At 47.6% G+C, this 10,561-nt stretch overlaps 1 long non-coding RNA gene across 1 annotated transcript in view; it reads right to left on the bottom strand.

The window, feature by feature from the left end:
• LOC141986018 (uncharacterized) overlaps window positions 1-9,195 on the bottom strand; it is a 120,695-nt gene extending 111,500 nt beyond the window's left edge. The window contains exon 1 of the long non-coding RNA XR_012639104.1: window positions 9,150-9,195. This is a non-coding gene — a long non-coding RNA (uncharacterized LOC141986018). The remainder of the gene's footprint in view (window positions 1-9,149) is intronic.
• Between the last annotated feature and the right edge of the window lie 1,366 nt (window positions 9,196-10,561).

Raw genomic sequence — 10,561 nt, forward strand, 5'->3', positions numbered from 1 at the left:
CCCAGGCAGGGGTGCAGCTGTAGAGCTGCCTTGTGGCCATGATAACAGAATGAGGACTGCCGTGCTCTCCACAATGCTGGAGTCCACTTAGTGCCACCCTATTTGTGTGCCAATAGCTGGCAGATCCCCTGATCCTACCTGTGACGGGTTCGGTCTCAGAGACCCCCTTGGGACGGTCACCTGATGTGCTGAATTTGCCTCTGAGCCATTTTTCCTGCCAGCTTGGGACTCCAGAACCCTGCCTTGTTGAGCCAGACATGCTAGCCTGCTTCAAACACGGACCCAGGTCTGGTTCACGACCCACAAAGCTGCAAACTTTAACCAAAAACTGCTCAGCAGATCACCTATCTCCAGCACCCAAACACCCAGTTCCCAGTGGGATCCAAACCCCAAATAAATCCATTTTACTCTGTATAAAGCTTATACAAGGTAAACTCATAAATTGTCCGCCCTCTAGAACACTGATAGAGAGATATGCACACCTGTTTGCTCCTCCAGGTATTGATCGCTTACTCTAGGTTAATTAATAAACAAAAAGTATAAAAAGTAGAGTTACCAAGCAAAATAAAACAAAACACACAAGTCTAAGCCTAATGCATTAAGAAACTGAATACAGGTAAATCTCACCCTCAGAGATGTTCCAATAAGCTTCTTTCACAGACTAGACTCCTTCCTAGTCTGGGCCCAATCCTTTCCCCTGGTACAGCCCTTGTTAGTTTCAGCTCAGATGGTAACTTGGGGATTTCTCATGACTGGCAGCCCCCTTTGTTCTGTTCCACCCCCTTTTATATCTTTTGCACAAGGCGGGAATCCTGTGTCTTTCTCTGGGTTCCCACCCTTCCTTCTGAATGGAAAAGCACCAGGTTTAAGATGGATTCCAGTATCATGTGACATGTTCACATATCCTGCGAGACTTCATTACCCACTCGCTGGCACACATGTGTACAGGAAGGCTTACAAGTAAACAGAGCCATCTACAACCAATTGTTCTAGTCAATGGAAGCCATCAAGATTCTAAACCACCATTAGTGGCCCACAGTTTGCATAATTACAATAGGACCTCAGAGTTATGCTACATATTACTACTTTCAGATACAAGAATGATACATTCATACAAATAGGATGAACACACTCAGTAGATTATAAGCTTTGCAATGATACCTTACAAGAGATCTTTTGCTTAAAGCATATTCCAGTTACATCATATTTACACTCATTAGCATATTTCCATAAAACGTATGGAGTGCAACGTCACACTACCTTCACCCAGTCCCCTGTCAGTCTGGGCGCAAAACACACCACTGTTGCATGTGAATGCCAAGGAAACTCTGTCAGAGCTGGACTCTTCATAATCCTCGAGAAATCCTATGGTTGTGTGGCAGGAAAAGGCCCCCATGCCCAGAGACGAGGCAGGACTTGGGACTGAGAGAAGTAGTCAGCAGGGGTGCGTTACCACTATAGACATTTCTCAAGGAAATAAAAGAAGGCTTGCATAGAGATCGCAGAGAAAGAAGCAATGGTCCAAAGCTAGAGAGAGAGAATAGGTTAGAGTGGATCTTAGAGGATAGCTTTTAATATTAAGCACCACTGGGGACCACTGGAATAGAATCTCCAAGAGAAGCATTTCAGATCATTGCAGAGATCCGAGTACAGATAGAATAAGCCCTTTGAGAAGATGATCAGTGATCAAACCTGCAGAAAGGCCCCACCTTCCATGATTCTATCTAAAGATCACAACAGAGTTACCGCCCTCTTCTTTGTAATGGCCACAGTTATTAAAGAACATTTCCACAACGTCTTGGCCCCGCAAGTCCAAGCAAAGTCTTGCCTGGTAGCATGTCGGAGAGCAAGTGATGTTTCAGAATTTAGGATTAGAGATGGCAGTTTTCTAAAACTCTGTCCATGCCACTCAGCCTGAGGAAGAGCTTTGAGGAGCTTGAAAGCTTGTCTCTTTCACCAACAGAAATTGTGCCAATGAAAGATGCTACTGCCCAGGATTTGAACAAGTGACAAGATGAGGTTAGGTCCTGTCTACGCAAAAACTTTTAGCCATGTGGCAAGCAGCTCAAGGGGCAACTGTGCTGTTAATGGGTTCCCTGATTTGGCAATAGTTGTGCTGTAGCTGTGGTGTTAAAGACGAATTAAACTCCTCCAGCTACATTAGTATCCAGTTTTAAGAAATGCTATCGGCTCCGAACTTTGCAGATAGAAAACCTAACCCCCTCGCTTAGAAAAACAATGGCTCATCAAAGGCAGAACAATAGATCATAAGAGACAGCTTGTTGGATCCACTGTTACTTTGAGTGTGACCTAAATTCAGGTTTTATAGATTCATAGATACTAAGGTCAGAAGGGACCATTATGATCATCTAGTCTGACCTCCTGCACAATGCAGGCCACAGAATTTCACCCACCCACTCCTGCGAAAAACCTCTCACCTATGTCTGAGCTATTGAAGTCCTCAAATCGTGGTTTGAAGACTTCAAGGAGCAGAGAATCCTCCAGCAAGTGACCCGTGCCCCATGCTACAGAGGAAGGTGAAAAACCTCCAGGGCCTCTTCCAATCTTCCCTGGAGGAAAATTCCTTCCCGACCCCAAATATGGCGATCAGCTAAAACCTGAGCATATGGGCAAGATTCACCAGCCAGAACTACAGAAAATTCTTTCCTGGGTAACTCAGATCCCACCCCATCTAATATCCCATCACAGGCCATTGGGCCTATTTACCATGAATATTTAATTATCAAAACCATGTTATCCCATCATACCATCTCCTCCATAAACTTATCGAGTTTAATCTTAAAGCCAGATAGATCTTTTGCCCCCACTGCTTCCCTTGGAAGGCTATTCCAAAACTTCACTCCTCTGATGGTCAGAAACCTTCGTCTAATTTCAAGTCTAAACTTCCTGATGGCCAGTTTATATCCATTTATTCTTGTGTCCACATTGGTACTGAGCTTAAATAATTCCTCTCCCATCTAGAGAAATTAGGGATATTGGAAGGGATTAATAAAATGAGATTCAGCTGGTAAACGTACAATTCCATTCGCTGGGGGGGGGGGAAACGATCAGACCTGTTGATATTCAAAAGGGGCTGGGGAGTGCGGGACACTTAAGGACAAATCAGATATCAGTGTCAGAATGCCCGCTGACTTCAGTGGGCACTGGAATCTGGCTCTTAGAAAGCATGTAATGCTGACCGGTGACCGCAAACACCAAGGTGGATAGGAGTTTGCAGTGTAAATACAGGAGCCAAAAAAGCCAACACAGTTTGGGACTGAACACACAGAGGCATTATGTCACACAGGAGAGATGCCCTCTTAATACATCTCTGGTAAGACCACATGTGATCAGTTCAGGGCACCAAAAATACTTAGACAATGGGAGGGGATTTAGAGAAGAGCAACAAAAGCAGCTTGAGAAGCTGGAGAGACTGAATTATGAAGGGGCTGGAGAGGGATAGAATACATGTGCACAGGCAGAAAGTTATATGGGCCCGTGGTGCCTGTGCTCCACCAATATTCAGGAACATGGGCCTGGCTCCACCAGTGTTTGGCCTTATATTTTCAGGGCCGTCCCCTCCATAGGACAGGGGGGCATGGGGTCCAGGGAGGCCTGGGAGGTTAGTGGGAGGCCTGGTGCCAACAGCAGCGAGCAACCCAGCCCCAGCCTGCCCTGCTCTGCCCCGCCTCTTCCCCCAAGCCCCCCCCCTTGCCTCTTCCCACCCCTGCTCTGCCCCCATCCTGCCCCACCCCTTCCCCAAGCCCCCGCCTCGCCTCTTCCTGCCTCTTCCCGCCCCTGCCCTGCCCCCACTCCAGCCCTTCCCCCAAGCCCCCCCCCGGCCTCTTCCCGCCCCTGCTCCGCCCCCACTCCAGCCCTGCCAAGTCCCTGCCCCGCCTCTTCCTGCCCCTTCCCCCAAGTCCCTGCCCCGCCTCTTCCTGCCCCTTCCCCCAAGCCCCCCCTCGCCTCTTCCCACCCCTGCTCTGCCCCCATCCTGCCCCACCCCTTCCCCAAGCCCCCGCCTCGCCTCTTCCTGCCTCTTCTCGCCCCTGCCCTGCCCCCACTCCAGCCCTTCCCCCAAGCCCCCCCCTCGCCTCTTCCCGCCCCTGCTCCGCCCCCACTCCAGCCCTGCCAAGTCCCCGCCCCGCCTCTTCCCGCCCCTGCTCCGCCCCCACTCCAGCCCTGCCCCCAAGTCCCCGCCCCGCCTCTTCCCGCCCCTGCTCCGCCCCCACTCCAGCCCTGCCCCCAAGTCCCTGCCCTGCCTCTTCCCACCCCTGCTCCACCCCCGCCCTGTCCCCACTCCACCCCTTCCCCAAGACCCCGCCTCGTCTCTTCCTGCCCCTGCTCCACCCCCATCCCACCCCTTCCCCCAAACCCCCATCCTGCTTCTTTCCAGCTTCGATCCTCTCCCCTGAGCAATGCCAGGAGCCAGAGGGGTGGAGTGGGGTGGGCTGGAGCCAGGTCACTTGCTGCTGCCGGTGCCAGGCCCCCCACTAATCCCCCAGGCAGCCCTGGACCCCATGTCCCCCTGAAGAGCGGGGCCTCCCAAAGCGCGGGGCCTGGGGTGGTTGTTCCAGTCTGTCCTATGGGCAGGACGGCTCTGCTTGGACCTGTTCTGGGCAGCACCAACAAGTATACAAACCCGGTGCCCATGTAAATGTGTCTTGTCTGTTTCTATATTGTCTCACCGCTTCCTTGTACTCCCCTGTTGGTCTGTCTATATCCATCTGCTGTCTCTTGTCTTATAGTTAGAGTATAAGCTCTTTGGGGCAGGGACTGTCTTTGTACAGCACCTAGTGCAATGGAGTCCTGGTCCATGACTGGGGCTTCTACGCGCGATGATAATACACATACATACATACAGGATGTGACCACCATGGAGAAATAGGAACTTGGGGTACTCTAGGGGGTCAGTAAATAAGAACTAAAATTGAGAGAGAAACAATTTAGATAATGTTCGTGTCCTTCTACCTTCTTTTCTGGAGCCTGGGATTTAAGTCACGCAACTCCCTTTTAAAATGTAGGGGAATTGTTGAGACTGACTTACCCACAGTGGGTGGGACTATTGACTCTTAAGGTATGGTATTTCCCAAAGCAACTTTACAACAAGAACTGATGCCAGCCGCAACACTGGAAAGAGGAACCGCAGCTTCCTCGTGATAGCCAGCTATTCCTTCTCACTCTTGTAATTTACAAGGTCTCAGTCCTCCTCATATCATTCTGACATAAGGGGTACAAAAAGAATTTAACAGTCAGGGAAATTAACTATTGGAACAATTTACCAAGGGTCATGGCGAATTCTCCATCACTGACCATTTTAAAATCCAGACTGGATGTTTTTCTAAAAGATCTGCTCTAGGAATAATTTTGGGGAAGTTCCATAGCTGGTGTATACAGGAAGTCAGCCTAGATGATCACAGTGGGCCTGTCTGGCCTTGGAATCTATGAACATATGATTTTCATCATGTGCCTCCTTCCTCGTTCTTCCCTTCATCCACCTGCTTTTGTATCCCCACAGACTGGTTCCATCCTGAATTCAGTGGCTGCTATTTACTGATAGAGCTGTAACCAATGTTGAGCAGTAATGGATGTTGTATTATGTCACTGACATCTGTCATGAAGTGATTTGTAGCCTAAATAGCTTTTATGGTTTAGTGCATCACAATATAGTCTGTTAAAGTCAGTGTCTAATGAAACATCTACACTAATACCCACAGCTTCTCATCTTATACTTCGATCGGAAAGTCATTCAGGAGAGGGGCATCACTTCATTTTCTATTTGTTAAGCACCTATCGCAATGGGGATCAGGCATTTAGGTACCACCGTAATATTAATAAATAATAACTTCCAGAAGCACTCAGCATTGGTCTAACTTTGCTTCCACTGATGTCAATGGTAAAAATGCCCATTGATTTCAATGGGCAGAGTGGGACCAGCTTCTGAAATTCTCACCCAAAATATACTGTACTCCAATGCAATAATTATTGAGCAGAAAGTCAATGTGGAAACTTCTCATAAAACTTTGTTTCAGAGTAGCAGCCGTGTTAGCCTGTATCCGCAAAAAGAAAAGGAGGACTTGTGGCACCTTAGAGACTAACCAATTTATTTGAGCATAAGCTTTCGTGAGCTACAGTTCACTTCATTGGATGCAGCCGATGTTTATGCTCAAATAAATTGGTTAGTCTCCTTGATTATCATACACATTGTAAAGAGAGTGGTCACTTTGGATGGGCTATTACCAGCAGGAGAGTGAGTTTGTGTGTGTGGTTTTTGGGAAAAAAAGGGGGGGGGGTGAGAAAACCTGGATTTGTGCTGGAAATGGCCCAACTTGATTATCATACCGACCTGGGATATTCTATCTACAACCCAAGATCCATAAACCTGGAAATCCTGGGCGCCCCATCATCTCAGGCATTGGCACCCTGACAGCAGGATTGTCTGGCTATGTAGACTCCCTCCTCAGGCCCTACGCTACCAGCACTCCCAGCTACCTTCGAGACACCACTGACTTCCTGAGGAAACTACAATCCATTGGTGATCTTCCTGATAACACCATCGTGGCCACTATGGATGTAGAAGCCCTCTACACCAACATTCCACACAAAGATGGACTACAAGCCGTCAAGAACACTATCCCCGATAATGTCACGGCTAACCTGGTGGCTGAACTTTGTGACTTTGTCCTTACCCATAACTATTTTACATTTGGGGACAATGTATACCTTCAGATCAGCGGCACTGCTATGGGTACCCGCATGGCCCCACAGTATGCCAACATTTTTATGGCTGATTTAGAACAACGCTTCCTCAGCTCTCGTCCCCTAACGCCCCTACTTTACTTGCGCTATATTGATGACATCTTCATCATCTGGACCCATGGAAAAGAAGCCCTTGAGGAATTCCACCATGATTTCAACAATTTCCATCCCACCATCAATCTCAGCCTGGTCCAGTCCACACAAGAGATCCACTTCCTGGACACTACAGTGCTAATAAACAATGGTCACATAAACAGCACCCTATACCGGAAACCTACTGACCGCTATTCCTACCTACATGCCTCCATCTTTCACCCTGACCACACCACACGATCCATCGTCTACAGCCAAGCTCTGCGATACAACTGCATTTGCTCCAACCCCTCAGACAGAGACAAACACCTACAAGATCTCTATCAAGCATTCTTACAACTACAATACCCACCTGCGGAAGTGAAGAAACAGATTGATAGAGCCAGAAGAGTTCCCAGAAGTCACCTACTACAGGACAGGCCCAACAAAGAAAATAACAGAACGCCACTAGCCGTCACCTTCAGCCCCCAACTAAAACCCCTCCAACGCATTATTAAGGATCTACAACCTATCCTGAAGGATGACCCAACACTCTCACAAATCTTGGGAGACAGGCCAGTCCTTGCCTACAGACAGCCCCCCAACCTGAAGCAAATACTCACCAACAACCACATACCACACAACAGAACCACTAACCCAGGAACCTATCCTTGCAACAAAGCCCGTTGCCAACTGTGCCCACATATCTATTCAGGGGACACCATCACAGGGCCTAATAACATCAGCCACACTATCACAGGCTCGTTCACCTGCACATCCACCAATGTGATATATGCCATCATGTGCCAGCAATGCCCCTCTGCCATGTACATTGGTCAAACTGGACAGTCTCTACGTAAAAGAATAAATGGACACAAATCAGATGTCAAGAATTATAACATTCATAAACCAGTCGGAGAACACTTCAATCTCTCTGGTCACGCAATCACAGACATGAAGGTCGCTATCTTACAACAAAAAAACTTCAAATCCAGATTCCAGCGAGAAACTGCTGAATTGGAATTCATTTGCAAATTGGATACTATTAATTTAGGCTTAAATAGAGATTGGGAGTGGCTAAGTCATTATGCAAGGTAGCCTATTTCCCCTTGTTTTTCCCCCCCCCCCCCCGACGTTCTGGTTAAACTTGGATTTATGCTGGAAATGGCCCACCTTGATTGTCATGCACATTGTGGGGAGAGTGGTCAGTTTGGATGAGCTATTGCCAGCAGGAGAGTGAGTTTGTGTATATGGGGGTGGAGGGGGGGGTGAGAAAACCTGGATTTGTGCTGGAAATGGCCCACCTTGATTATCATGCACATTGTAGGGAGAGTGGTCACTTTGGATAAGCTATTACCAGCAGGAGAGTGAGTTTGTGTGTGTGGTTTTTGGAGGGGGGTGAGGGGGTGAGAGAACCTGGATTTGTGCAGGAAATGGCCCACCTTGATTATCATACACATTGTGAAGAGAGTGGTCACTTTGGATGGGCTATTACCATCAGGAGAGTGAGTTTGTGTGTGGGGGGGCGGAGGGTGAGAAAACCTGGATTTGTGCTGGAAATGGCCCAACTTGATTATCATACACATTGTAAGGAGAGTGATCACTTTAGATAAGCTATTACCAGCAGGAGTGGGGTGGGAGGAGGTATTGTTTCATGGTCTCTGTGTATATAATGTCTTCTGCAGTTTCCACAGTATGCATCCGATGAAGTGAGCTGTAGCTCATGAAAGCTTATGCGCAAATAAATTGGTTAGTCTCTAAGGTGCCACAAGTACTCCTTTTCTTTTTAAGGTGCCACAAGTCCTCTTACGCAAAAAGAAAAGAACTTTGACATCAATAGTCCAGAGTCATGCCCTGGTAGAATTCCATTGGCTTCAATCGATTTACACTAAGCGTTAATCTAATTTGATAACGGAATATAGATGACAATCCTCTTCAATCGCCTTTTGAAAATACCCTACCATGGAGGTCCTATTAAAATAAAAGACCCTGATCCTAACACAGATCAGAATGTTTTGTGATACATTCGTACAGGAAGGCTTTGTAGACTACAAAAGATCTTAGAAAAGATTGATCTTCTGAGTTGTCAGAAAGATTGTTGGAAACCTGGAGCAATGAAAGAGTTATTAATTTAGATTATCCTGGTACATTAAAATTACCACATTGTAGTAAGCTCAGAATGACATTATACCCTTGCATGCACCTGCTGAGAGGGCATTATGGAAAAAACAAAGAAAGAAAAAGAGAGAGAGAAAGATAGAAATATATACACGCGAACACACAATTTTCTGCAATCAGTGACAAAAAAGAGAACTCACAATTTTTAGATCTGACTCTTCCCAGGAACAAAGGCTGCCAAAGTGAGTCTAGTTCACTTTTTAGTAGTCATGACAACACCACCTCACATTTTAGGGTAGAAGAAAAGGAAGTACTGAGATGAGAGACAAAGCAATCCATTATGGCTCATGCATATCCGTAACCATCTGGATAGCACCAAAGTAGCATATTCACATTCACTGGCATCCTGCAGGGTGAATGGCAGCATATATTATAACACACACACACAAAACCTGAAAAAGAAAAGATTTCTGAAAGGTACGGGCTCACCTAGTTCAGGAAATTTTACTCTCTGTATCTACGGTGGTAGAGTGGTCTAATGGTTAGAGCAGAGCACTCCAAGTCAGCACAGGGCTCCAAATGCTTGCCTTACTGTGTAACTTTGGCTAAGTCACCTACCCTGCCCTACAGCTATAACCGTTCCCGTTATTTTCCACCAGAGACTTCAATACCATTTTGTTCCTTAATTTTAAAAGGAAGGTTTCTGGTAAAAGGTGGTGGCCTTCTTATATCCTGGGGGGGGGGGGGGGTGAGCGGAGCCTACCCTAATGAAAGGCCCACTCCCCTCGGATAAGGGAGGGGCCACAGAGCCCAGAACTCAACTCATTATGTGGGACACCCTGAGGACTACTGTCTCTTTTTACACCCGCTCCCTCCCCGAACAAGGGCAGCAGGGCTGTGGTAGGGCAAGCTGCCTCCACACTGCCCTGCTAACGTGCCTCACTTCTGACAACGAGGCAGGGCTGAGAAGGGACCCATCATCCACGGCCCCCTCAATCCTTGGCCTCCCTGCTGAGCCTGTCAGCCCTGGGGCCAACTGGTGCTGAAGTGCTGGGGGGCTTTTGGTGAGCTGTGGCTGCTTGTCTCTGCTAAGGACTGCGCTGAGAGAGCCCACTCAGTCCACAGAGACCATCACACGGCTGCTAGATGATAACATTCAGTTGCCAGTGAATTGGGAACTGAGCCAGTAACACAGCAGTGAAAGGCTTTACAATCTGTGAGCAAAGCTGGAGACAGACAGAGGAAGGATGGCCCTGTGGTTAAGGCATTGATCTAGAACTTAGTAATTTAATTCCCCTCTCTGCCACAGACTTCCTGTGTGACCCTGGGCATGTCACTTCATCTCTGTTCTCCGTCTGAAAATGGGGCCAGCACTCCCTCCACACTTTGTCCGCCTTGTCTATTCATGTAGAAAGAGACAGCCCCTGCCCCAAAGAGCTTACGATGTGTCTGTACTGTCTTGTCTATGCCGATTGTAAGCTCTCTGGGGCAGAGGCTGTCTCTTACAGCTTGACTGTACAGGTCCCCTTTGTGCTAGGCACTGATCTCTGTTGGGGCATCTAAGCTGGACTGTAATGCAAATAGACAGTAGTAATAATTTTCTACTTCTAGC

This window comes from Natator depressus, chromosome 4 (assembly GCF_965152275.1).
Source record: "Natator depressus isolate rNatDep1 chromosome 4, rNatDep2.hap1, whole genome shotgun sequence".
Classification (NCBI taxonomy): domain Eukaryota; kingdom Metazoa; phylum Chordata; order Testudines; family Cheloniidae; genus Natator; species Natator depressus.